This window comes from Pavona decussata, unplaced genomic scaffold (genome assembly GCF_977016875.1).
Source record: "Pavona decussata unplaced genomic scaffold, jaPavDecu1.1 SCAFFOLD_375, whole genome shotgun sequence".
NCBI lineage: Eukaryota > Metazoa > Cnidaria > Anthozoa > Scleractinia > Agariciidae > Pavona > Pavona decussata.
The window spans coordinates 362,501-386,244 of NW_028145750.1; the positions used below are offsets into that span (position 1 = coordinate 362,501).

Here is a 23,744-nt window from a genome sequence, read left to right on the forward strand (position 1 = left end):
TTCTAAAATAAGTGTTACCGTGAGTGAGGACAATTATCTGCAAGTGTTTGAGGTGCGAAGAATCGGTGCTTAATCGAAGAGTAATTTGAAGTCAAAATGGCATTGGGTAGTTTGCGCAATAATTCAAATATTAATTAAAATCCTGAATCTTTGCCTCGGCAAACGTTTGTATTCAGTCTTTTCAGCGATAATAAGAGTAACTAACAATCCAACACTTGAAAGAAGCTTGTTACATGTGTCTCCGAGGGTATGTTAAATACGCAGTGAAATACGTGTACGTTTACATGCTTTTCAAAACATTCAGTGCAAGTTTACGAAAGCGAGTTCGCTAAATTGTCTTAAAAGATCCTTTTCTTAAAATTTAGTTTTCTTAATTTGTTCATTTCGATACAAGTGAAGGAGGGCAAACGTCTTGTAACATTTAACCGTAATTTGCATAGGAGCAGGTTTGATGTTTGTTTTGCACTCGTGGGAACCGCCGCTTCTGATTCGTCAGCTTTTTTGTACGTGTCTGACCAAACAGCTGCTAAAAATATCTCCTGAATTTTAGAGCAAGCTTGTGTTCTAAAAAATCGGATATTGAGAGGGAATATTATTCTTGTTGCAGTGCCAAGTTCATTTTAAAAGAAGGAGGTTTAAAATAGAATGCGCTTGTAGACACAAGCGGCAAAATTTGAGAAGTCGACACAAGGGTTTCTAGTTACAATAACATCGTCACGTGGGAACATATGTTTCATAATCCGTAAATTTTGTCGGTCAGTTTTTTTTTTCTCTTGCTTCTCCCAACTTAAAATTGAAATAACTTGGCAAAGAATACATAGTAAAAGCGGACCAACATTCTGGAACGCTGCATCAAACAGCTTGTCACGTCAGGAGTACAAGTGACAATGACCGACAATGTGTTAGAATTGCAATTATTATTCGGGCGCTGAGCGACACAAAACATGCCGAAATATTACTTGTTTTCAATATTTATACTTACTTACTTACTTGTCCCCTGGTGCCAAGGTGGCGCATAGGGCCTCCTTTCAATATTTATAAATGATTTTAAAAGGTCCGGCAAACGGAACTCCACAGACTGTGTCGAAAATTCTAGCTTGCTCGTTTTTTCTTGAGCAAATCTGCACGCTTTGAAGCTTCGATAGTGAATATGCGCATGGTCCACAAGAAGTCTTCAAACATTTTGGGTATACCAAGTTTTGAGATATTTTCAGAATCTTCCTCAAAGGATTTTTCAATTGTGGTCAGATACGTGAAAACGGATTCTCATTTTCTTCAAATGGTTCAAGCCTTCAAGGGCCGAAAATCGTATGTGTATCGCACATGATCGTCATCCCCAGTTAATGTTCTTTGGTGCGATTTTGCCATTTGAAGTTGACGAACCAAAACACAAGGAGACAAAAGCGTATTCAAACTCTACCGCGTCTTTTTTTTACCGAGGTTTTACCTAGATGAACTTTCCCGCGGCAACTTTGGAGCCATACCGCAACCGAACCGAGGAAAAAAAACGTCCTACTGCGGGAATACCGAGGGAAACCTGCGAGTAGGTCCCGCGGCAACGACGCGGCAAATGGGTCTATAGTTCTAGGCGGTACTGTAGAAAACAAGATCAAGTTCAATCCGTCTAGTGAAGAAAGACTGTTCGGCATCCTCTCGGACTTACATGAAAAGGTACTAGTAAGGAAATTCAATTACAGTATACCATGTTATTTATGAGATACTATATTTACGCCAACAAACTACACAACAAACCAATTCTCCTCCAAGACTTAGTTGATAAAATGATAATTAAATACAGAATTGAAATGCTATAAAATAAGCATGAAAAATAACTCCTCTGACTTGATCAATGGAACTTATTACGTCTTGCGTCATTTTTTTATTTTTTTTGGTGTTTATGTGGGTGTGTGTGTGTGCGTGTGATGTATTAGAACTGTAAGTAGTGTAAGCATTGTAATTATTAGTACAGTAGAACCCCGCTAACTCGAACCCCTATAACTCGAACAACCCCGCTAACTCGAACAGAGTCTCAATTCCCTTGGATTTGAACTAACTTTTCAGTCATTTTTACCTGGATAACTCGAACCCCGACAACTCGAAAACCCTGCTAACTCGAACAGATTTTCGCTTCCCTTGACCAAAGTTTACCCCGATAACTCGAATTCCTGGTTCTTATAACTCGACAGGAAGGCCAATTGACATATCCCATTAGCTTTTCTTATTGTGTGATCGAACTCTAACACTAGAACAAAGACTGGAGCAATTTGACTTTAATTAGTCAAACGAACAGATCACGTAATTGACAGTTACATGTGATCATAAGAGTCATACCGGATGCGGTGTATTTGCTGTCACAAAACTTGAAAGAAACAGTGCTACAGTGTACAGTGCATTAAAAGAGTATCCATTAAAATGTCTGTAAAAAACATTAGGCATTTAAGCTGGAGAGTTCGTCAGAAAATAGAGGCATTAGCAGAACGAAACTTCAGGAGCTCCCAGCGACAGTAGACGCTGCTTTCTTTTTTTGGTTCTAAAATGCAATCACCACTAAACAATAAGGACCAGTATAAAGAACGTTACGTACAGTTACATTTACAGTCGTTGCAGTTTATCGTTACAGTTGTTTAAAATGTATTTTTTTTTTTTCTTGGAATAAGTTTAACATCCGTAATTTGCACTACATTGTATAACCAAGTGCTGAAAATCAATAAACTTTTAATTAACCTAAAAAATGAATATTTTAATCGACCCCGATAACTCGAATAGATTTTCATTTCCCTTCAGAGTTCGAGTTAGCGGGGTTCTACTGTAGTACGAGTATTGTATGGATGGTATTGATAGTATAGCTAATGTTGTTAATAGTGCAAGTATAGCGAATATTGTTAGTAGTATTTAGTATCAGTAGTGTTTAGTACTGTAAACATTTAATATATGTCTGTAAGGCAAATAAAAAAAAGTAACATAAAGACAACATTAAATAACATAAATATCAAGGTAAAATATGTGCCGTGACCAAAGGAGCGTAGGCTTTCGAGTTGGTCACTGCCACATGCAGCTAACTGGCGTATAATGTGCAACTAACTAGTAGAACAGAACAAAAGACAAGAATAATATATATATTTAGCCAAGCCTAAAAGCGGAGCTCCAATTTTTTTCATAGCATTTATAGAAATCTGCTTATCGTATGAACGTAGTAACCTTACCACTTCCTCATCCTTTCTGCAGTTATATATACTTTTAGTGCATATGCAGCAAACTGCCCATAAACAATGACAATGTAATACAGAGGGCACAATTATTTCCACCTTAATGCTGATTTGTCGCAATCTCGTCCCCAGAGCCCCCGCGCGTGGGAACCAAGATTGCTAGTACCCAGATTCTTCGTACACACGCACGAACTTCAATTTCATAAACAAATATGGCGGACGATTTGGAGAATTTAGCTGTCTTGCTTTGTTCTAAAGATTTGGATAAAAATAGCTGTGTTTAGACGTCTTCTTGCATTAGGATGGTGCATCTAATCAGCGTGGTGGATCAAGGATGTTTTTAAGCGCTAGGAAACTTAGGAAAAGTTTTCAAATTTGGAGGCGATCGAAGTTTTCCTAGTCGCCTCATCTTATTTTTCCTGCGTGACTGTGTGAAAAATGTTCCGTTCTACAGCAGATCAGTTGGGTTGAAGGAAAATTTTTAGTGTGATAAATGTCAAAAGTAGAAGGGGTTTTCCTGTGTCGGCGAAAGGCAAAAGGTCCGACGGCTCTGTCAATCTAGGAGGTAAGGACTAACTTCAAATATTTGTCAGTTTATGTATGGATGCACACGCACCTTTGTACTAGGGGAGCAATTTTCTAAAAGAAACCTTTGATGTTTAATCAAGATAATGTTAAAATTGCAAGTTAATACGGACAATAGTAGGCCAGTGTCGTTATATGAATTCATGTGGTCGGCTATATTACATAATATGCACAATACTAAGAGATCGTTTCAAAATGCGGACCAATTAAGAAACGAGTCATTAATCATGGGGATTTTCAAAATATTTTAAATTTCATCGTTTTCTAGTCAAATTGAGTGATTTTTGTTGTTGATGTTTAGGTTCTATTTGAGGGAGATGCACATTGGAGAATGTTTGAATACAGGAATAATATTTCAAGTCAAATGACACAAATCTTAAAAGCTTTGTGTCATTTTTCTATTTTCTTTAAAATACTGCACTTGTAGCTGATTAATTCAATAAATTAGATTAAAAAGCTCATTTTAAAAATTTCTGTTTTTCCTAGGTTGATAGCCATTCTTGTACACACAGAGTTGTTTATTTTGGTTTTTGTAGAATCTCAAAACTAGGTGCTCAGTTCCAGCAGCCTTTGATATTGATTTACTAGAGAGTCAAGATGTCTTTTTGCGAGGGAATAATCCAGACAATAGGAGGATTTGTTTAAGCGAAAAAAAAAAAAACAATTAGGGGTTAGGTGCACTTTAACTTAATCTACGTGTACATGTAAGAATGCAGTATAATTTTCCCAATTTAAGAGTACAGACAATAAAAATGACATCAGATGTAACGCGCACACTTTCTCAACGAAAAAATAGCCAATTCCGCTCGTACTTTTTCCATGTTATTGTAAAAAATAAATCGACGGCACTTTTCTATGGCCTATACCGTTATAGACCATAAAATGTCCAAAACTTAGCAGTGAGACCACTCGCCTGGGGCTCGTGGTTCCACTTGAGTTTTAAACATTTTGTGACGCCATTTTATGGTCTATAAGAGTATAGACCATAGAAAACTGCCGTCGATTTGTTAATTAGAGAGTGCATATTTTGTTGACCTCGATCCTAGGTTCTCCCTCCTTTACCAAGTTGGTGATGATATCATCTGCTCCTACAAATTCTGCAGGAGGTGCCAGATTCAATTGTCCCAAGATCCTTTCATTCATGGCAATCAAGTTGGTTGTCCCATACAATCTCGACTTCAATCTGTGTATGGAGTACGTTCTTTCTATGTAATTGTTGAATGCAATAAATTTTGTAAGTCTAATAATTTATTCAACAGGAAAAAAATGTTTTTGCAGTCCCTAGCCATTTGTTACCTGGTTTTTAAAGTAAGCAAATTGTTTGACATGAAATCAAATAACACTTCCAAGGGTAATTAAATCCTCAACTGTCCCTGTCAAAATCTTTACCAAAAAAACCCATCAGGCAGTTATGGGGTCAGTTATCCCCAGCAGTTTTTTTAACAGGTTGCTACATGAGAGTTCACTCAAGGAGTAAAGTAAAGAAATAACACAACAATTAAGGGATAATGAAATTTTGTGCTGTGCAGTACTGATTATACAACTGGGAAATCAGATAATAATTATCTCTGGAGTGTAAATTTCTGTGTGGGAAGGAAACCACTTAAATTTCCCATTGCCTTAGTGAGTACATTTGGTCCATCAGTGATCAAAATCCTGGGGTAATGGGTTTGAATCCTGCCAAAGTCAAAGAGTTTTACTTTACCTTGCATGGACCACATTTCCTTACTGAGGTAATACTGAGAAGAAAATTAAAGGGCTTTCTTCACCACAAAAATTTCCCCTGCAGATTTCATTCTCTGGTTTCTCAATTTAAGTACAGGCCTTGCCTCAACCTATTAACCTTTTGTCCTTACAAGAAAAATCCCAATTGAAGAAGTCATTAGACTGCTAAACATTACACCGCTGCAGCCTCAAACATCACTCCAGCTTCTGGATAGCACCTCATCTGAGAAGTCCCATTCATTTTTACACAGCAAGATTAACCTACCATGTATCATTTAATAAGCATTCTGTAAAAATATTTCTTACTTTACTTTTCATGATCTGGTTTTTCCGAGAAAAAAAATGGAAGGTACAAGAGTGCTTAAAGAGAGTTGAGTGTGCATATAATAGTCCTCTTCTGAATTCACAAAATGATGTACAGCTAATATTTTGCTTGAAATATTGCAAATTAAAAGCATTTTATCACTTCATTCTTCAAAACAATCAGTGGTTTAAACTGTTCTTATATAAATAAAGAAGATTTTACATAAACCCAGTGGACAGAATGAAAAAAGAAAATAATATTAGTGTTTTTCCTTATGTTACTGAAAAAGATGTATACCAGACTATGTGATAAGGTTTAGAAAACTGTACCACTGGTCACTGACGTCACAAAACCCATGAAAAATAAACAGTTATTGTACGGTAATCAGAAGTAAGTAAAAGAAAACAATTAACTTGGGGTATAACATTTGTATAATAAAAATATGATAACTGAATCACTGAACAGTGAAATACCAATTGTTTTTAACCTGTAAAGGAAACAGAATTTTGTTCAAAAAATAGGAGGTAAAAATCTGACTGAAGCAAATCCAAGAGAATTAACAACTATTTGTTCAAAGAATCAGGAGTGTCGAAAAAATTGAGGGTTCAAATAACTGAGATTGCACTGTAAAAATAATACCTGTACATATTAATTTTCATAATTCATTACTCACTACCAAATTTGAAAGTTTTCTTTTAATTAAGGACGGTGCCTACTATTGTTACTGCGCATACGTTCTGCGCATCTCGAGATACTCGGGCTTCCTATGGGTAGTGCTCACTAATACGGGGATATTTTTGCGCGGTTTAAATCTATGCGGAGAAAGCAGAACTTAGCAAGTGCTCTTGGTATCCAAAAAGAAAATTTAGGGTAACCATGCATTTTTCAGAGATAATTAAACTTCTATTTAGGAAAAACTGCCATACATTCCTTTGTATTTTGGCGCTTTTTGGAAATATTGTTGCTTAATTATCTCTGAAAAATGCGTGGTTACCCCCAATTTTCTTTTTGGATTTCAATAGCCCTTGCTAAGATCTGCTTTTCCTGCATAGTCATAAACCGCACAAAAATACTTCTGTATTAGCAGGCACCGTCCTTAAAAGAGATGGCTGATAAGAAGTTTGACCTTTTATCTCTTAAATCACAGTTAGCAACAGAAGCCACAGTCTGGTTGCATTAAACATGGCCTGAATATCAGCCATCTCCTCTCCACATTATTGGTGAGTGATGGGAAATGTATACAGGGAATGCCCCTTGTTCAGCATATTTTTGTTATGCCTCTTTATCAGTTGAATAGTTATAAGAATGATTGAGTGACAGTGCTCTGTTGCTTATAAACACAACTAGGCCCAGGCATCCAGTGGCCAATCCCTGTTGTACACACCATGCTAGAGCGATAGCCCTACATGGCCAACTAATTAAAATCTTTACTGCTGAAGAAAAATGTTACATGCCCAGTAAGTGCTTATTGTATTTGGTTCCTGCCATCATAAACATTCATAAAAAGGTAAGAAATTAAATACACAACTGGATCTATCCCTTGACAGGAAAAGTGCACAGAAACGTTCACACAAGAATGCATAATTTACAAGTTTATGAACTGCCTCAACAAAAACTTCCATTAACAAAGTGATTCTTGAGCTATACAGTGTTTTCATCACATCTGTCATGATCTGTGATGGTAAATAAAAAGCTTACATCAATTTATTTTTTGTTATGATTATTTATAAAATTCTCCCTTTCATATTTTGGAAGCCCCCCCCCCCCCCCACCCAATGATGTTCTAAAATAAATATTTTTTTCCTGCCCCCCCCCCCCCCACGTCATGAGCTATCCTGCAAACCATGGTAAAATACCATGCCCAGTCCCCCCCCCCCCTCTATCACCCTTTTTAACTTAAAACCTCCTCTAAAATGGAAAATACAAGCATTTCTGGAGTCTTAACATTTAATGACATTTGCATTATAATTACCAGTAACTAATAAATTTCACTTTAAAAAATCCTTTACTAAAAATTAAAATGATATAAAGGCTGACATTCAATGCATAGAGAATGCAGTGGTTTTATGTCACAAACCACATTTATATAAATAGCTGTTGATTGCTTTGCCAAGGAATCATTCTAATATTCCATGCACAATAGTTACATTGTTCTAGCCCTCTACCTTCTTTTAAAAAAAAAAAAAATGTTCAGTCATCATACAAATTAATTGTAACTGTATAATCTCTTTAACATACCAATAGATTGTCTTTAAAAATCAATTTTTCTGGAGAAGAAATACAATTGCAGCCATTTTTAAATGTGATCTATATCACAAATAATGTTGTTAAGATAATGTTGTTTGATGAAGTCAGGTTCAAAGATACCGAAATGTCCAGAATTTGGAGACTCTGATTACCCCATCAGGATACATCGAGCACATGAAGACAGTAGCCAGGGGGAATCTGAAAGAACTAATTCTGCAGTTGGAGATGCTAGCCATTATCGATAGCAGTTCTATAAAATGGAAATATAATTTTTCATGACAAATCAGACGGAGAAATTAAGAAGATAGCTGTGACTAGCTGAGTATGAAAATCCCGAAGATAAAGAATAGGGAGAAATGCATGGAGGGTTGGTCATGACAGCATTGCGCATTGAAGATGCACCTGTTCTGTCAGATTACATTTAAGGGGATTTGTAACAGAGAGGGAGGAGGCATTTTTTTTTTCAACTCTACCCAGCTAATCATAATTTCATGAAGGGATAGGAAAGTTCAGCGAAAAAAAATGTCCCAAGCTATAATTATTTTTCTTGAATTTGTGACCATAAAATAAATGATCACCATGATGTCTGAGAGTTATACATGGAATTTGTCAAAGATAGTCCTACAAGGTTAAGAAAGAGCAGCAGTGCGCTTCATGCAAAAATTGGTTGGCTGGCTCCACGATGGGCAGAAAATTATTCCACACCCTTTCCCGGATGAAGAAAAAATAAGGTACAAATTAAAGTGTCTTTGAATCTCTGGCTACTTCTTTAGACGAAACAGCATAACCAGTTGATTACTTTATGCCTAGAGGGAAATAAAAAAAACATTCAATGAAGGAAAGCTGAACAAAGTGAAGGAAATTACAGACTTTTCTTCTATAGTGTACCTTTGTGGCTTCTGATGAGCTAGTTAAAATATACCTAGACCATTTAAATCATTTCCATTTCTCCAAAGATATGCAAAATCAAGCAACCATCGAGAACTGACGAAACCGAGAACAAGGATTACAATCAAAATATTGGAGAGAGTTACTACTATTAACTACAGGGTTAAAATCTCTTTATGGTTTTGAACTTGACATTTACTTGAAATCTGATTTATCTGATCATCAAAGCAATGGAGACGACACTGTTGCTGTGGGTGAAACATGGTGCAGTGAAAGTGAGGGGATGTTTAGTGAGAGTGAGTGATGATAGCGAGAGTGAACTTGACCATCCCCGGCGAAGAAAAGGTGCAGCACTAGAAGTGGACGGAGTGCAACACGCTTTGCGTTAAATTGGTGAATTGCTTAACCCTAGATAGTATAGAAAAGTGCTTAGCCCTTAATATTATTTTTTGTTGCTTAACCGGCAGGGGTATTTTGCTGAATGCCGAATGTTACATTTTATGCTACCTATGACATTTTAGCATTAAAGGAGAAGTATCACGAAAATTTGATGTAGTTTCAAAACCGAAAAATGTTTGTCTGACAACAGAAACAAAAAAATTGGTGGCTAGGTTTGCTATAGATTATCACCCCAGTGCAAGAAAACTGTTGATAAGTGCCTCTGGCCAGGTTGCAATGGATTGAAACTTCAAAAATATTAGGCTAATGTTTTTCAAGTTCTCGTATTTTTGTTTCCAAAATGTGCTAGAACATATCATGAGTCGTTCCTGTCAAGAATTGAGTTGATTTCTCTCCTCTCATTGTTCTAGAATTATTTTGTATTAAAGTGAAGGTCTTATTTCACCATTTTTAACAAAAGAGGTCAATTAAACCCCATGGTACTTCCCCTTTAAGCAAAGAATGAAGTTATTTAGGTCTAAGCACTTCTCTTTTAACTGTCTAGGGTTAAACACTGGTTATACAGACATTTAGCTTTAAGTTGTTGTTATGGCAGCCATTCCATCAAAGGACTTCTATGAATTCAGCATTCTGCAAAATACCCCTGCCGCTTCAAAATCAAACTTTAAATTATACTTGGCTTTATGCGAATACATATACTACCTGTTATACAAGGTAGTAAGGTATCCTTTTGAACCCAAAAACCCATTTCAGTAAAAGAGGCATTCTAAGCTACATGATTATGCGAGTGGGAGTCCAAAATCAAGTATCAAAATATTACATGTATGTACACTGAAGGTAAATATTCAGGACGGGTACTTCCTCCTATAGCTTCCTATTGATATATTTTTTTTTCTGTTGTTATTATTCTTTTTCAAGGCGAACTTGTGTATATATAGCAATCAGTACAGAAATAAACTAAACAACTATCTTTAAAAAAATTTGCACAGACAAGGGAATAAATATAATAATACTCACAAATCTAAATCTTTGCCCTTATATCCTATTCTTTTAAGTATTTGTGTTTGTTCTCTGTAAAGACTGCCACAAATAAATGTTAAAATAGAAATATATGCGAGAAAAAACTTGTCAGTAGTTTTCACAGTGTATTGCAAGACGTTTGTTAGACTAACTATATTTTTACCTGAGAATCAAATTTTCTTAGATGCAGCAAAACCGGAAGAGATAAGAAAATAAACCTCCGAGGGAAATAACAAACATGGACCAAAAAATGAGCACCAGAGACTGCTCTGGCGTTAGCAGTAGCTTTTACAAAAGTAAACAAGTTGCAGTGTCAACACTTCAAGAAAAACAATATCTTGCAAAACAGCAAATTAAAGTTCTGCCAACAAAATCACATAAAATAACATACTCGCCTCTTTGGAGATCGATAACAAGTCCTTTTATTCCATTGCTGATTTTTCGTTCGTTTTACAACGTTGAGTGAGCGAAAAGTTTCACTTCAAGAGGAAAAATGCAACGTTTCGTCGAGTCGATCGGATCAGAGTGAAATGAGTTCTCTTCGGCCGCTGTTTATGTTATCCCGCCTCTAAAAGAGTCCATATGTTTCCCCCGCCGCTAGTTGCCCTGCTCTTTTTCCCGCTGTTGAAAAGCAAAATTGGAGGAGATTAGAACATATAACTCTGAGGAAAAAAAAATTAAAAAAGCCTGAAAAAATGAGCGAAAAAGACTGCTCTGAAATTAGCAGTATTAAGCTAAACTGCGTGTCAGACAGTGCAAGAAATCAATATCTTGCAAACCAGCAAAGATTTGTCAACAAAATCACATGGATATACTCGCCTCTTCTGAGAATAACCAGTCCTTTTATTTCACTGCTGATTTTTTCGTTCGTTTTACAACGCTAAGTGAGCGAAACATTCCACTTTAAGAGGAAAAATCCAACGTTTTGTCAAGCCGGATCGGAGTAAAATGAGTTCACTTCAAGTTTCGGTTGCTGTTTATGCCAACTCTCCCACCGGCCGCGAGTCGTATTTATACTCTTTCTCCCGCCGTTGGAAGGCAAAATTTGGAGTAGATTAGAAAATAAAACTCCAAGGGTAATAATGAACATGGACCGAAAAAAGTGAGCTCAAAAGAATACTGTAAAGTAAGCAGTATTTAGCAGTAAACGGCGTGTCAACACTGCAAAACAACAAGTTCTTGCAAGACAGCAAACAAGCAAAGTTTTGTCAACAAAATAACATGAATATACTCGCCTCTTCTGAGAATAATCAGTCCTTTTATTCTAATTCCTGATTTTCCATTCGTTTTACAACATCAAGTGAGCGAAACGTTTCACTTCAAGAGGAAAAATTCAACGATTCGTCGCGCTGGGTCGGAGTAAGATGGTTTCACTTCAAAGTTCTGATGATGTGTAAGTCGATTTGTTTCTCCCGCCGCTAATCGTCTTGCTGTTTCTCCCGCTGTCGGCTACATAACTTGACTTTGTATTTTGTTGTCTTCAAAATGTCTTTGTGCATTTCTTAAAAGCAACTTCCCGCCATAGTTAGAAGAGGGAGACGCTAAACAAACAATGGTCGCGGCACGATTGCAGCACAGCTTCACACAATCTGAGTTTTCCTGTGGTACTAACTAATTGTGGTTGTTTCGCCCGAACGTCGACTCGCCCGAAAGCGTTTCGCCAGAACTTGCGTCGATTCGCACGACGAAATACACCGTATTCACAAATTCCATATGGATTTCATGATTAGTTCAAAGTTTTCACTTCACGGTAAAATTTCCCGCTAACAAAAATAAATCAATTAAATAATATTTGTTACAAGTCGACATGCAGCTATTTGTCTTGAAATCATAATCAATCATCTTGTAGGTAAATCCCTAACATCTCGGAGAAACTCGGCACCTCAACGTAAGAACCTCTTTTAGTTTGTTTGAACAATTTTTACTGATTTTACATCCGCTCGTTTTATCGTGTAGGCCTTATAGTTATTTCTTCTATTGTAAGTTTTCCATTTTATTCGTTAAAGCATCGCTCTAATCGACGTGAGTCCGGGCGATATACCGTCGGGCGAAACAACCGCTGCGCTGCGTACGTCGTACGGACGGTCGCATGGACGGACACAAGTGACGTCATAACCAAACCAAATTTTCTCGCATTCACGGGTTACCAAATTCTCTTAGCTATGGGGCTCCGCTGCGCGCGCCTGCGGCGCGTGCAAGAGCTCCGCTAATAAGAGTGCATAGAATCATAGTACAATTTTTACATTAAAAAAAAAAACAATAGGGGTATTTAACAGGTACAATTTGTATTTGAGGGAATTTTTTCCCCAAATTTTAGACCCAGCAAAAGTAAAAGTGGCAGCTCTGTAATTATTCCTTATCCTCCACCGATGAAAATTAAGGTTCGATACAAATCTGGTGTTGTAGCTGTTGTGGTTTAATTTTTACCTCTGGTTTGAATTTTTCCAAACCAGTTTATTTTTTGCCAATCCAGTTTATTTTTTCCAAACCAGTTTATTTTTTCCAATCCAGTTTATTTTTGACAAACTGTTTTTATCAACTGTCTGAAAAAGGGATTTTCCTCTTTTTGTGGTAAGGTTAAAAAAATAGGGCTTGGCCTTTTGGGGGGTTTAAAAAGAATCAGATGTAAAAAAAAAGTAAACATCTCATTTCCTCTTTCACTTTTTCACATACCCCACCCCCCTTGACTTCCAACCCTCCCCCCTGACTACCAACCCCTACACTTTCCCATGTAACCCCCCCTAACATGTACAATTATTTAGGTAACTTTTTTTTAACGTTGGTGCTCACTGTGATTCGAACCTGCGATCACCAGTAACCTCTGGATCTGTGTGCCAAGACCTTATCCATTGCCCCAAGCCAGCAAGCTGAATTTTATCAACAAAATAATAGAACAGTTGAAACGCCAACAAAAAACTAAAGACTCGCAAATAACCTGTTACCTGGAAGATGATCTTTTCGACAAAGCCAAGCATTTCTTAAAGGAAAAACGGAAAAAAAATGGGACTGGCAGCAAACAAGCATCAATCTGAACCAAGAGCAGAAATAAGCTTATCAAAATGGGAACAACAGACAATAACTCGGAAGAAATGGGTTTACAACAACGGCGAACTCTTCACAGAAAACAACAAGAAAGTTGTTCCAAAACGAGAACTGTTTCAAGTTTTGTCCCATGCACACAGTCGAATTTCCCACAGAGGAAAGCAAATTACAGAAAAGTGGCTTCAAGAAAATTACGCAGAAATCAACCAGAAAGTTGTTAACATATCCGTTAAAATGTGCCCGTATCACGCAGAAAGAAAGCCTATAACAAGCCGTGTAAAGAGTGTCCAGAAACCAATGGAAGCTCCAACATTCCTCTCTTTGATAGAGATTGACTTAATGGATTTTCGCAAGTGCCCTTGCGATTGCAAAGAATCCCATATATGGGTTTTGAATGTTACAGATCATCACACAAAGCATGTTACCCTTTACCCTCTAACAGCTAAATGTGGGGAAAAAGTACTGGATGCATTACAGCAACATTGTCACACCTATGGATATCCTAAAGAAATAGTCTGACAATGGAAAAGAATTTTGCAATAAAAACATGGAAACGTTTTGCAAAAACAATGGCATAACTATGAATCTTGGAGCCCCAAGAACACCAGAACACCTACAACTCAGGGGTTAATTGAAACATCCAACAGGTCATGCAAGGAAGACATGCATACTTTAATAGTAAGCACGGCTGAAAAGGACTCAAATTAGTGCCAGAAGCTCGGTGTTATATCTTACACCCGAAACATATCCTACCACACTGCCATTCAGACAACTCCATATGAAGCAGTCTATTGCATGAAACCCCACAGGGAAGTGCTACAGCAAAACATGGAAATTATGTCTGAAACAATCTCCGTCCATGTTGAGAGCCCAAACCACAATTTAAACCAAAACGCTAGTAAAAGAAGCCTTGAAGTAGAAGAGAATGATCAAGTATCAACTCAAGAACGGCAAAGAAAAAGGCAGAAAATTTCTGAAAACCAAGCAAGACATAATGAGAAAATGGTGCAACAAAGTAAAAAGAAAGCTGACAAAAAATCTAGTCAATTTAAAGTTGGAGATGTACATGTAGTTTCCATCAAAATAGAGAAGGTGCATAAACAGTCACCATTCCACCCCAACATGTTTTAGGCAAAATAACCGAGATTGAAAACCAGTATGCTCGCGTGGTGACAAGGTTTGGAAAAATACAATCACTTATTTCTCCTACAAGGTTAAATCTTTGCACCGCTACCAATCTTTCATTTGATTATACAAAAGAAATTTCCTTTACAGCGACCTGTAAAAAGGCCAATCTCCAAAATGAATAATTTCATGATAATTTATTATTGTAATAGTGATATTGTACCGTAAAACCCCACGAATAAGAACCTAGAATTTAAGAATCTGTTATGCTCGAATTTTCGAATTTAGACCCCCTTTACATAAGAAGGTGTCTATATGAACACAACAACAACCTGTTTAGGCTAACTTGGAAAAATCTAGGTTCTTATACGTGGGGTTTTACTATATTACATTGAGTGTGATTAAAAACCTGAGAGAAAAATATTTATGAATCTTGTATTTAAAAAAGTTATATTTGTTTTGAAAAAAAAAATTATTGAAGAGGAATATCAAGGTTTTGTAGTTATGAAAAGTGATCCTACATGTGTTGGAAAAAAATGTGTACAGAATCTGTAGTTCAAATATGCTTTCATTAATGTCAACCCAAATCCTAACTCTGTAACCACCACAAAGGATATTTAACCCTAAACACTGGAAATAAGTGCTCACCATAAAATCCTTATTATAAGCCCAGCCTTATACAACTTCGTGAAGGTTGGTTGGTCAGCAAACGAATTTAGTTTGACCAGAAAGCATTACTCATTACTCTAGCCAATTTGTTGTGCCTTCATGTAAAAATAATTGCTATAATGGAGCTGTAGCATGTGGTTATCATGAAGGGGGGTATAACTGCAATGTTTTGTCAACGAAGTAGTGGGCCTGTATAAATGGGTGGGCTTATAACCGGTATTTTACGGTAACCCTTAGCATAAAAATGCCGTAAACTTACAGACAACTTATAACATGTTACAGCTACCCATAAGACCTTTCGGTCTTGACACGTAAGCCTAAAGAGTACTCATGAACTGCATCCTATTGAAAAATTGTAATGAAAAAAAACGTGCTGGCCATCAAGGCTTTGTCAACTTGAGATAAAAATGCAGGGGATGTTTGTACAACTGTTGCGAATGCCTTAAGTCAGTATCAGCCAGTGTTCGCAAACTTCACGATTTAATACCCTTGAATTATTACAGCACAATTTCTCTCTCTAGAAGCTAGTCTCAAATCTCAAGTCTCTAGTAAAATTACATTGTTTATCTGATCCTTTTGTACGTACCCGCGCGCGACACACCCCTAGCGATGATTGATATGATACAAGTAACTCGATTCTATTGTCTTATCAAAATACCGGAAACGGAAGTCACATAACACAATCACTGTCACACAATATAGCTGAAATATCGCAACACAACCTCAATAAGTTAACTAACAAATAACATCAATTATGATTGTTTGTTGATAGATTTTTGTCAAATAACGAGCTGAAGAACTTGTCGTCTGGCGTTTTTGATAAGAATACTCGGCTGAAAACTTTGTAAGTTAAGTTATTGTTTTACTATGTAAAGTATATGAAATAATTCATATATGAACTGCGGATATAGATGAAAGTGAGAAGTGATCATCGCAGTGAATTTTCCAATTTATGCAATTGGAAATTGGAAGCCTGAAAAAAATTCAGGCTTCAACGGGATTCGAACCCGTGACCTCCGCGTTACCGGTGCGATGCTCTACCAACTGAGCTATGAAGCCACACATTGGGAGCAAGGTCAATTGTAGGTTCCCATTTTCCCGTGAGAAACGATGTAAAGTATATGAAATAATTCATATATGAACTGCGGATATAGATAAAAGTGAGAAGTGATCATTGCAGTGAATTTTCCAATTTATGCAATTGGAAATTGGAAGCCTGAAAAAAATTCAGGCTTCAACGGGATTCGAACCCGTGACCTCCACGTTACCGGTGCGATGCTCTACCAACTGAGCTATGAAGCCACACATTGGGAGCAAGCTCAATTGTAGGTTCCCATTTTCCCGTGAGAAACGATGTAAAGTATATGAAATAATTCATATAAGAACTGCGGATATAGATAAAAGTGACAAGTGATCATTGCAGTGAATTTTCCAATTTATGCAATTGGAAATTGGAAGCCTGAAAAAAATTCAGGCTTCAACGGGATTCGAACCCGTGACCTCCACGTTACCGGTGCGATGCTCTACCAACTGAGCTATGAAGCCACACATTGGGAGCAAGGTCAATTGTAGGTTCCCATTTTCCCGTGAGAGGAGTGAAACGATGTAAAGTATATGAAATAATTCATATATGAACTGCGGATATAGATGAAAGTGAGAAGTGATCATCGCAGTGAATTTTCCAATTTATGCAATTGGAAATTGGAAGCCTGAAAAAAATTCAGGCTTCAACGGGAGACCTCCGCGTTACCGGTGCGATGCTCTACCAACTGAGCTATGAAGCCACACATTGGGAGCAAGGTCAATTGTAGGTTCCCATTTTCCCTACAGCAGTGAAATTCAGATAATTTAGACTGTTTAATGCGACTGTTATTTATTTATCTGCAACACGTAAATACAGCCATTGTTTGTGTGACAGTGTTATCTTTGTGTCATGTATTTTGGCACGTAAAGTGTAAATTTTCTCTTACATACTGAACAGTTTGTGGATCTTTGGGTTGAGTGTATTCAAACCCAGGCATAACTAATCGATAATCAATGAAATCAATTGGCAATCAAGGAGTAATCGATGGGTAATCAGTTGATAAGTCATTGATTATTGGCGATGATCAATGAGTAATCGATGAGTAGTCGAAGCCCAAAAATTTTGTGGCCTATCGATTAGCGATGACATCGATTACTCATTGATGTTATTGATTACTCATCGATGACCCATCGATTGCTCATCGACTATTATACCGCCTAGCCCTCCTTTAGACACAGCAGAACTTAGCCGCTAAGAAGCACTGCGCCTTTTGCGAGTGAACAAAATTCCAATCGCGCAGTTTGTTACCCACGTGTTGGAAAGTTACCAAGGTAGAGGATCCGAAATTGTCAACAAACCTAAGACGGAGGAGGGAAGAGAGCCCTACCGAGAGATAAAGAACTGACTTTAGCAAGAAGATCCTATAGCAGATCTGAGAGGAAAGATAAAAGGTACATGAATCCCTTATGAACACGTGTTATTCAATCAATTCGCAAGAACTATTTCCGTTGCACAATCCATATGCGTTGTGTACTGTCATTAGTACACTGACGCCTTTCCTAGGAATGTTTTTACCAGATGTTTATTCATCAGCTTTGCATATAGATAAGTAAATAAATACTTGTTCAATTAAATTTACCTAATTTCATTTTGTCTTTGCTTTACAGGAAAAAGGAAACGAGCGGCTTCATCAACCGCACATATTAAAATGAAATTTTCCCATCTACAAAAAATGGGCCATGAGGCCCTGTATAAAGGGAGGAGATATCCATCTCAAGGTGTGATAGAAGAATTTTCCAACCTTGACGGGACAACCGTCAAGGTTTGGTTCAATAATAAACGACAACGAGATACGGGGGAACAAAATAGGCCTTCTGAAGCTTAATTCACATGTACTGTAAACTGGATAGAATAAAGCTGGAAACATCTTTTTACATTTATTTTGTTCTTATTCGCCGAATACGGTCATCAGCCACGAGATGATATCGATGAGTAATGAATGAAATCAATGACTAATCGATGCAATCGATAACTAATCGATAACCTTAATTTCTGTGGCCTATCGATTAGTCATCGATTACTCATTGATCATCGTCAATAACGATCAATGACTAATCAACTGATTACCTATCGATTACCTATTGATTACTCATTGATTTCATTGATGTCATCGATTTGTTATGCCTGGTCAAACGCATAGTTTTGGTACCATTTGAGTACAAGTCTTTGTAACATGTAACATAAGCAGAAAACAGAATTGGCTTAATTATCTGATGACAGTGCTAATGGATATTTAAAGTTCTCATTGCTTTCAACTAATAACGCCATTATTGTGTTCGTACACATGATATAAGTTAAAAGGTGCGTAGATAAAAATAATTATCTGGAGAATATGGGGTGGCTAGAAAGAAAGAAAGAAAGGCTGTCCAATAGCGCAGATGAAGGCGAAATTAATTATTGTTTAATTTTGTTTTTTATTCTGGCGTTTTTGTTCTCGAGATCCAGAAGAAAATTTTTCTAGAACAATACAACATCTAATCAACTTGCCTTCAATAGTTGTATTTTTAGTTTAACAATGCCTTAAATGAAAGCTAACCGTTCAAAGTAAGTGCTTAACCCTAATCACTAAACTCAGCACTTACCGGTAACCTTAATCACAAAAATGGGTGCCGTGTCCTAACCTTACCAAAAAGGGAACCATTTGAAATGAGTGCTTATTTTTTTTTTTTAGTAACTAAAATCAGTGACAAGAGTTTCTCAAGTGTACTTTACACTATCATAAATAGTTATACCCATATAGGTGATAATTGGCAGAAGTCCAAATATATAAAATGAGTGGTTTGAGGAAGAAAATAAACTGGTTTGAAAAAATTCAAACCAAAGCTAAAATTAAACCATAACATAGCTATGAACTCAATTATGGGTTCCTTTGAAAATCATAAGGACGTTAGTAGAATTGTTAGTAATTTTATGTGTGAAAAGGGCCACCTTAAATTTGTAAATGTTTTCAAGTGTAAGAATACCTAAGAGATTTAAGTATGGTATAGCATTGTCCCTACTATTAGCAAAGAACGTGCTACGCACACATTTATTCGGTTTAGATTTATCTTATGTAACCTGGTCTTACGAGCACTGCCCCAGCTTGTAATACCATGAGTTAAATATGGATAAATGAAGGTGAAATACATCTGTCTTGAAGTATAAAGATCTCAGAGCATTGTTAATGTATAAAATTATTTGCTCCAAAAGTAGACAAGACTTCATTTTGTTTAATTTTGTAGCCCAATGGGCTACATGGAAGTGGTGCCATATAAATACAGCACTATCATTATCGTTGGGTCGAGGAAATCAACTTACATTTCTGTGGTACCGTAAGACACAAAAAAGACCACTTTTTTACCAGCTTTTATCTGAAAGATGTTACTCTCTGTTTTTCGACCATTTTGTTTTCAATAAAAGGGCTAACCACCTATTAAATGCTATGAAAATGAAATAGTACATGATGAAAATTCTCTGAAACAAATTTCAGAGCCCCAAACAGGAATTTTAACCCACGATTGAAGGGCTCCTTGGAAAAAGGGCATAAGTGACGATTTTGCTCTAAAAAAGTGCTCAAAAACCTCTGAAATTTAGCATGTGAACTTCATTTCAGTTGATAAACATTGCTCTAAATTTTTTTGTCCGCTGGTTTCCACTTCGTTTTCGAGAAATAACATATGCAAAAAACCAAGTTTCTGCTGTTGGCGCCTTGTGGAGATCATTTGTTGATTGAGAAACAAAAGAAACCTTTTGCTTGTTGAGACAATGAAACCAGTGAACCAAAGCAAGCCGCTGGTTATACATTCCGATAGAGAGATTTGGTAATTAGACCACGGCTCCTGCATTGGAGTTAAGGAATATTTCAGTGCTTACAGCCTTTTTGCTAAAAATAGCCAATCATTCCAAAGGAATGCAAAAAGGAGTGAGTTTTTTTAGCAATATGGCTGGTCTTCTGCAGTGTAAAGGTAAAAAAATTAGGAAACAACAGAACGAAATCAGCACAGGCCGGCAGAGCGTAATATTGTAATCTAATCAGGATTTGTTCACACTGTACCTCGAAATTGTACCTTGCCTGAATCTGGAAACACCAGACAGAAGCTACATAAAGTAGTATAAACGAACTAAAGGCATCCATACAAGCTTTGATGATTAGCTGAGACTGACTTCATTTTATTCTATTCCCAGGAAAATTTAACTTTTACGTTAAATTTAACTTAACAGTGTTAACTTAACAGTGGTTAACACAAGTTTGAAAAAACTTGTGTTAAGAAACATGACAGCAGGTTCATTAAACTCAAAGACAACAGAATGTTAGCACCCACAACTAAGTCATAAATCAAACTTGCTGAATGCCCAAATTTTGCTTGGTGTCATGGAAAGTACTGCTTATACGTGTAAATTAATGGCCATGCAGTCAAGTATCAAGGAGGCTGCTATTTCTGAGTAATTTCCATTGAGAATGTCCAGTAAAAGGTTATGTCCCATCCATGATCAAACTGAAAAACAGTTGTTTACCAGGCACAAATAAACACAGCGGTAAGCTTCACAACACCAACTTACTTCATGTCATGCTTTTAATTTGGAGTGACCACAGTTTCAGCAACGTGGAAGGTTTTGTCCCTATTCAACACCAGAAAATGGCAAAGGAAACTGTCAGTTTTCCACTTTAGAAAAAAATTAGGAAATTTACCCAGACGTACATTTGTCAGCTGAAATTGTTATATTTTGGTTTTTCATTTTCTTGAACTTTTTTGTGTTTGTGTAATGGGAGGTGGCTTCATCGGTATATACTCAAACAATTATTCCCTTCAATCTCAGTGAATATCAGCTTTAGGAATACTTAGCTGACTGCTTCGCAGAAGACCGAATGTTTTAAACAAACAAGGTGAACTTACCATGAACAGACAAGACTACTTTAAGTAAGCATGGTTTCCTGACAACTGCTTCACATTGTTTTCTGTTCACAATGTTTCTGAATGCTTGTTCTAGCATAAACAAAATAGAAAAAACAAACATTATTTGGGGGTAAACAGCAAAGTACATAAAAATTAAAGTTTTAAACTGAGCAAAGCTTTTAAGTGATTACTTCTGTAACAATTCAGTGTACCAACCACCTTGCATGAATTGCCTTGTCTTTACTGTGTTTAGCCACAAATTATATGTAATGCTTGGATGTAGATGCTTTGTTTTACAATAGCCTTTCAAATTTTGCTGACAAGAGTTCTATCACTTCTGGAAATCCAGAGAAAACAGTCCCCCCATACCTTCAGAATTCCAGTCTAAAGAATCCCTCTTCCCCAACTGAATTCCGAGATACCACCCACGGTATTCTACAGATATTTTCTGGAATCACCCATTTTTCCAAGGAAAAACAAAATATAATCAGTTTCAATACAAAGAAAGACCTTGAAAAAAACTGGCCAATTCTTTACAGTTGCAAGTTGATACTAGTTTCTGTGTACTATTAGACAAAGTGTAATTGTTGACAAAACTGAACCATTATTTTACCTTTTTGTTTAATAAATAAAATAAATAAGAAATAACCTCTATTTACCCTCGGCAGTGTTATAGCACAAGTGCTAGTGGGGCCGAGCTTTAAACTTCATAAAGAAATAATACAAATTGAAAATAACATGGTTAAAAATCCCAACTGGTAGGAGGTAGACCAGCTGGCTATTAGAGTTGAACTTGGGGCTACCGAGAAACAACTATAGCTAGCGGTCAGAGCGGGACTTGAACCCGGGACCACCGGATTTCAAGTCTGGCACCCTAATCACTCGACCACGCTCCCTCCTTGAATGTTTTTGGCCAATGCAAAATGGGGGAACTAATGAAATATATTCAGTATAAATTAACTTGAACAGATAAGGCTAGAAAGCTTTACAAAATTGAGTTTAATCTTTAAAATTGAAGCAACACATCTCATCTGAAACATACAGATCAACCCACTGATTCAATGGCACATTCAGTGAAGCAAAAAAATTTACACTGTGCCAACTAGATGACTGCATGTCCCCGTCTTTCTCTTTTTGGCAAATATTGAGAGTTTTCGGAGCATTTAAGTGCACGTTTTCTCTAAAAACAGAAAGAAAAGCTTGCACTGTTTGTGGATTAACCTAATGCCAAGTGAATGGGCAAACGACAATCTCATGCAGGGAAAATCATGCTTGCTTGGCAGCCATTCACAACAGAGGATTTTATTCATCTTGCCTGTTCAGGTAGACAATCACAAACCAGAATATTATCCATGTTGCCTACTCGTAGTACCAGCCATGTAATAACATCAAGCAAAGTCTTGTTTTTATTTAGTGAGTTGGCCAAATATAAACTATTAATGCATGTTGTTACATTTCATTTTTTCGGAGCCAAAATCTGTGAATTTTTCAACACAACTGCAGCAGACGAAGGAGAGAGTAAGCCATTTAAAAAAAAGTGTTTTGTCCAGTTATCTGACATATTTTCACTATAATGGCAGTTTATTTGGCCTCCATGCTGCACTGTGCTTCGTAGCCAGGCCTTTTACCTTGTAGACACATTCTCAGATGCTTACAGATGATGGCCGCACTTATTTACAAATCGACGGTGAAGCTTATCTGCGGGGAAATTGTATAAATAAATAAATAAATAAATAAATAAATAAGAATACTGGGTTCTTAAGCAACAAAAATTCACCTTATATTAGAGAACGTATCTCATATGACATCAGCAGTGTTTACTAGAAGCTAGATCTACAGCTTCTAGAAGCAAAGTTTACATGTGCAAAATGCGAGAAAAATCATCCAGGTTTACTAGAATGACCTTGACAGTTTGCCAGAGTTTAAATTAATGCTGTACTTTCAATAAATTTCCACTCTCGAAATGTGCCGAAGCAAACAACTACGAAAGAAACATTTGACTCGTTCCATGATACCCGTGTTGGAGCTAAGTTATGAACCCTGCATTGATAAGGGCATGCTCCAAAGTTTCCCTCTGAAACCAACGAACACTTAGTGAATAGGTTTTCACGATTGGGTCATTAACAGCGAAACTTACCTGTCTGGCGCTCTAACTTTCGGAACAGCACCACTTTTTCAGTAAATTCTTCTCCTCTCGCGCCTTTCAACAATTGACAACTAAATACCCATGATGCAACCCGGTGCTTGCGCGGCGCCCGGACAGCTACACGTTTGTCTGGGTAGGCGCACTTGGACTATTTGAAATTTTTTGAATACGTGGAAATGCATCACTTCAATACAGTTCGAGTCACGGTTCTCGATTTATCGAAGATTCCATTCATTCTTTAATACTTAGCTTACGTGCGCAGCAGAGAATTTAAGGACGGTGCCTGCTAATTAGGAAGTATTTTTCTGTGGTTTTTGGCTATCCGGGGAAAGCAGATCTTACTAGTTAGCTATTGACATCCAAAAAGAAAATAGGGGGTAACCACGTATTTTTTAGAGATAATGAAGCAACAATTTTTCTAAAAACCAGT

General features: G+C 36.9%; 3 long non-coding RNA genes across 3 annotated transcripts in view; 1 reads left to right on the plus strand and 2 right to left on the minus strand.

The window, feature by feature from the left end:
* Positions 1–23,395, minus strand: part of LOC146452243 (uncharacterized) — a 27,059-nt gene extending 3,664 nt beyond the window's left edge. The window contains exons 1-2 of the long non-coding RNA XR_014859800.1: positions 23,306–23,395; positions 21,169–21,258 (exon numbers count right to left, since the gene is read on the minus strand). This is a non-coding gene — a long non-coding RNA (uncharacterized LOC146452243). The remainder of the gene's footprint in view (positions 1–21,168; positions 21,259–23,305) is intronic.
* On the plus strand, positions 3,108–7,579 carry LOC146452244 (uncharacterized). The gene is made up of 3 exons (XR_014859801.1): positions 3,108–3,771; positions 4,838–4,978; positions 6,968–7,579. It is a non-coding gene; the product is annotated as an uncharacterized LOC146452244 (long non-coding RNA).
* On the minus strand, positions 7,750–12,580 carry LOC146452245 (uncharacterized). The gene is made up of 2 exons (XR_014859798.1): positions 11,194–12,580; positions 7,750–10,995 (listed from the first exon to the last, which is right to left on the minus strand). It is a non-coding gene; the product is annotated as an uncharacterized LOC146452245 (long non-coding RNA).
* Positions 23,396–23,744: the final 349 nt, after the last annotated feature.